The 5,685-nt window shown below is 39.5% G+C and overlaps 1 non-coding gene across 1 annotated transcript; it reads left to right on the top strand.

The window, feature by feature from the left end:
* Positions 1–5,385: 5,385 nt before the first annotated feature.
* On the top strand, positions 5,386–5,467 carry trnas-cga (transfer RNA serine (anticodon CGA)). Its single transcript has one exon. It is a non-coding gene; the product is annotated as a tRNA-Ser (tRNA).
* The last annotated feature ends 218 nt before the right edge of the window (positions 5,468–5,685 follow it).

Here is a 5,685-nt window from a genome sequence, read left to right as displayed (position 1 = left end):
TATCCCTCTGTTTCCCCCTATGTAAATAACTGTCATATTCTGGAAACTAGGTTTCCGGTTCTGTGATTTTACTTTGAAGGGACAACGGGAAATGCTTGGGCAATTTGTTCTGAACTTTATTTGATTGCTGATTTGTGTCACCTGTGGACCTATGCTTAAATAGCAGGGACTGTGTGGACACAAATTGCTGGATTGTTTGTTACCATACTCACTAGTGAGGAGTTACTCTTCAGCGGTATGTGCTCTGAATTAGTGATGGGCAAGTGAAGCCTCATGAAGCACTGAGGCTTTCCTGATAATTGTGCTGAAAAAGATTCAAAGCTTCGAGGCTTCAGAGACGGTGACATCTGGTGGACAACTGAAGCAATAGCAACCTCTAAAGAGCATGAATGAAGCACTGGCACTGTTTCAATCCCAAGACAGCAATAAAAGTTCAGACCTCTTGAGATCAAAATGATCCCAAACTTTAGAACATCGCTTATTGGTGGGACTCGCCGTGAAACTTGCCAAAATACTCTCACTCTCACTCTCCAAATCCTGAAGCAGAATGATGCATCTTATATAGCTGGTATGGCACCAAACCACTCATATCTGTCAAACCTGTCAAGCTGTCATTGCCTCAGAATGCATTGAAATGCCATGAGCCAATGACACACACTGAAAGACTATGAGCCAATGAAAAGCTTTGAAACATTTTGAAGCAATGAAGCTCAAAGCAAAACAGTGATGACGTTCGTCATCAGTCACGTGACACCGGTGTTTTGATACAAGCCTCGACACAGTGTTTCGAATCACTCCGCTTCAGGAAGAGTGACAGCTATCAGACCACTTACACAGGTATGAACTATTTGAAGATTTTCAATCAGGATTTAGAGCACATCATAGCACAAAAACAGCACTGTTAAAAGTCACCAACAACCTTCTCCTAGCCTCAGATAATGGACTTGTTTCTATACTTGTCCTTCTAGACCTGCATTTGACACTATTGACCACAACATCGTATTACAGAGATTGGAGCATGTGACTGGTATCAGAGGAACAGCATTAAAGTGGTTCCAATCCTATTTATCGGATAGATTCCGGTTTGTCCATGTCCATGATGAACCTTCCACACACACAAATGTTAGTTATGGAGTTCCACAAGGTTCTGTGCTAGGGTTGATTCTGTTCACCCTGTAAATGCTTCCTTTAGGCTATGTCATTAGGAAGGACTCTATTAATTACCACTGCTATGTATTGATCCCACTATCTCTGACATACTAAGCAAGCACTCTACCACTTGAGCTAATTCCCCAACAAGTTCAGCACCAGTAGCGAACTACTACTGCATGTGTTAAAACTAGAGATGGGAAATTCGATTCTTTTAACTGACTCGGATCTTTAACTCTCGAACAGTAAATTGAGCGAATCATTTTGAGTCATTTCGTTCATTTTACAGCAGGTGGCGCTGTAGGCCTCTTGTGGGCGTTGTAAAAGTGGCCGCGGTTCTCTTATACTATATACTGAAGACAACATGGTTTGCTTCAGCTGACATATTATAATCCACAAAATGCCACAAGCAATTCAAACCATGTGAAAACCTAGGAAAGCAAATACACACCACAATAAAGTGTCTTGTGTCCTGCATCCTCCCTGCCATTGTTTAACAGCGCGACAGTGACTTGGTAGCTGTCACGTGACAAATGAACGCGAGACCGATCCGAGAACGAGTGTACAGCTCGCCACACAGCCCGAGCTCTGAACGATGAACAATTTGTGGCAGAGTATAACACAAAATCAACATATTGATATAATTTTCTAAAGTATTTATTTACAAACACACTTTACATTATATACACAATAACACCACACACATCTACAAGAATCAAAGACCAGTAGCTGAGCTACAGCTGTCACGTGACAAATGAACGAGGACCTGAGGACGGACGCACAGTTGAGTGAGTCATGAACTAATCATTTCTGTTCCCTGTCCTGCTGACTGAGCTTATGTAGCTGCTGCCATGTGGCGAGAGAAGGTACTGCATGAAAATGAACAAATCGCTCACTGAGAGGACTCATTACTCCCGAGTCATATAAAAGATTAGTTCATATTGAACGGATCGTTCACGAACGACACATCACTAGTGTTAACTGGAGTTATAGTTGACTGCTCATGGGTCATCTAAAGGAGAGATTCTGCTCTGACAAGTGATTAAAACTGTACAAGTCAGATATTACAAATGTTTTGACTTTACTTTTTATTAATTTTTCTTTACTGTTTTAGTTGCAGTCAGATAAGACAACATCCAGATTTGTCTAAAGCAAAATCTTCCATTACCTGTAATGTTGTCCTTGTAAAAAGTCCACATGGGATTATTTTATTTAGACATTTTTCCTACATGTTCCTGACCATCTCATTAAGGATATTTGAACAAAGTAAGGATATTGGTGACCCACCTCTTGCCCATCTCTTATGAAATGGCAATGTGCTCACTGTGTCCTGGGCCCTTAAGACTACCAGCTACAGTGAGGGGCTGTATGCTTCAGAGAAGGTGTTTCAGTGTCATTAAATAAACTAGATAGATGAGTGACTGTATCATAAATGACTACAGAATTGTTTCCAATTTGAAATGTTGACTACGTGGAATTTCCACACATAGAACATTAATCTTTAAAACCTGCTGCTCTGTTCTTTGTAGGACAGATAACAGACTGAGCATTTGAGCAGTCTAAGGAGTATGCTTGGCTCTTAGGCAACCTTGGACTTACTGCCCCTCTCCTTCCATCCTGCAGCTCAGGACATGCTCATAGCCAAGGGAAGGCTTATTGTTGACATCATCATTCTACTTAAGAAAAGGATCTTAGTACTTCTTTCTCCAGTGGTTACAGGGTCTGGGTTCGCAACCTGTTAGGTGCTTTTTGCAACTGGGTCTTTCTGTGTGGAGTTTGCATGTTCTCCCTGTGCTTGTGTGGGTTTTCTTCAGGTTCTCCAGTTTCCTCCACACAGTCCAAAAACATGTATGCCAGGTTGTATGAACTCATCCAGAGGCACATACTGGTTTTCCAGAGTGTCCATAGCACTTTGGCAGGCATGGTCTTTGATAGCATCTCAAAGATGTTGTCCAGCTGTTTTTGGTGGCTTTCCTTCAGCTCTTCTATCTGTCTAAACATTTAAAGCCCATTTTATTCACCAGGTTTGGTTTTTAAACAACAGCTGACTTTGGTAGGTTGATGCTGAAATCACCACTGATGGTGGTGCACAGTTGAAAAGTCCCCAATTATGCAAAACTGACTTTCTGTTCATTTTGGTACACTTATATGGCTGTCTGGTGTATGTAGAGATACACAAAGCAGGTAGAGGCGCCTCCTTTTTTTTCCTTTCCCTGTTTTTTTTTTTTTTTTTGAAGCGAAGTGATGAAACAATAGGTTTTCCACTTCCTTTTCTTGTATACAAGAGGTAAGCCCCTCCTCTGGCTCTGCCCAAACACAGCCCATGGAAAAGTTCAGCAAAACTCTGCTGTCCTCCATTATTGGACACTGGCTCTGGCACAAAGAGGATAGACACAGCAGGAGACAAGCTGAGCACAAAAGCTGCTCTGGTGTTGACTGTAACAACAGGAGTCTGTTCTCACTACCATCAGCACAAGACAACAAGGTACAGTGGATACTTTCATTTACTGTGGTGAGTTTCTATAGTTTTACTTCTGTTTTATATATAACATGGACGTGTTGATGCTGGCCATGTTAGCTGCATAGTTAGCACTGACGTTAGTTAGTTTACTTTGGAGGTATTACACATCAATACTGTCATATTCAAAGGAGGAAAAGGAAAGTGCCAAAACAACCCATTACTTGAGCAAATATGCCAGAACTGTAAATTGAAAATAGAAAACGTATGTTTTACAAATTTAAATAATGTAAATAAATGTTTACTGTTATTAAAAAGTTATAAAACAACAAAAAAGTCTTCTAAAAATGGAAGTTGTCACTGTCATCACCTACAACATGTTGTTTTAATCTTGTAGTGCAAAAGCATCAAAAGCTATTTCTGTTTCTCTTCTGTGATGGAAACCATATTCAAGGAGGTGTTGGTGGATTCAGCAACATCCATGGTCCTGAGGATACATGACCCATTTATTACATTACCAGGAACATGGTGTAATGGTTAGCACTCTGCACTTTGACTTCAGTCATATGAATTTTAGTCTCAGTAAAATCTCAGACTGGAAACTTTTTGGTGCTACTTACCAAAATCTTACTGTTCTCAAAACAACCGAACTATTAAAAGAAGGAACTGCCTATCAGTACCAGAAGATCTTGAACTATCATAAGTTCACTCAATGAGGATAATCAGAACCTGACATAAAAAAAATCAGGCATTGCCTATTTACAGCTTCAGCATCTACATTGTTAGATAGAAACACTGGACAAGTGTCTGTCCTGTACTCTACTGTAGTGTTTTGGTGATAAGGTGTCATCATGGTTCACCTGAGGCACAGTCACACAGAACAGCTGACAAAATCTACTACAGGGCAGAAAACACCAATGAACAACTGAGAGTCTGTTAGTGCTGATTGATCAATAGCCACCTTTACATGAAATGATCTGAAATACACAAAAGCTCAGATGTAAAAACAATAAATGAATCTAGAATTATTAAATAAGATACAAACATTTATTCCTGCTTCATTCACAATAGAAACTTGACTCAACTTTAAACACTAACAAAAGCCTTAAGACCATTGTTTCATAACAGTCTCAGATTGACTTCATCCAGACAAATGCAGGACCAACGAGTTTCAAGCAGGTGTCACATTTCTGCCTGTGTCAGAGCTTCCAAACAGTGACTCATTTTTCTCCATATGGACTCAGACCTTCAGAAAGCTTTGTTTTCTCCATCACTACAAATCTGTCACTCAGTGAAGGTTAGTGCAGCTGCATGTGTCTTTGCTGGGAATCATTTGCTTCTGTCTGGCTCTAACACTTTACCAGTCCATCTTTAGACTGAGCTTAGGACTTCCGGTCCCATTAATAAACACAAATACAGAAAGAAATCCATGCAACTCTACAACAATGTAGAAAAACATTTGACACATTTAATTTTTCATATTCAGTTTATTATCAGCGTTTATTTCTTTTTGTTGTCCATAGAAGTTTGTGTGGGCATTTTGTAGCTAGTTCAGCCATGATATTTGATGTTAATTCAGAATTTAGGTTCTTGTCTTTAGTTCTTCCTCAGTACTAAATAGACAAATGACTATATCTTCCTATTATTGCTGTACAGTTTCCACACCTAGTAAAACACCTTAACCTACACTTATGTGCAGAGAAATGTTTCTTTTCAAAATAAAACAAATACTTATACATTTTTTGGTTTTAAATATAATCAGTTACCCTTGACTGTAAGTTGTTGTGGCTGAGCGGTTAAAGTGATGGACTCGAAATCCATTGGGGTTTCCCCGTGCAGGTTCGAGTCCAGCCAACAACAAGATGCACTTTAGGAATTATTATTAGCATAATAATTTGTATATCTGTTTAAAAATTGGTCTGACCACATAAAGTCAGTGTATTATCTTCTGTTGATGTCAGGTACACCTTCAGATGGTGTTTCCGTAATAACTGAGTCTAGGTTATGGTTCAGTGTTGTACAGAGAACTGTTTTGAGCTTGAGAAACACATCTTTGTTTCTGTTTTGTTGCATAATTC

This window comes from Mastacembelus armatus, unplaced genomic scaffold (genome assembly GCF_900324485.2).
Source record: "Mastacembelus armatus unplaced genomic scaffold, fMasArm1.2, whole genome shotgun sequence".
In the NCBI taxonomy this organism is placed as follows: domain Eukaryota; kingdom Metazoa; phylum Chordata; class Actinopteri; order Synbranchiformes; family Mastacembelidae; genus Mastacembelus; species Mastacembelus armatus.
Note: the sequence above shows the minus strand (reverse complement) of the source record. Positions and strands in the feature narration are given on the sequence as shown.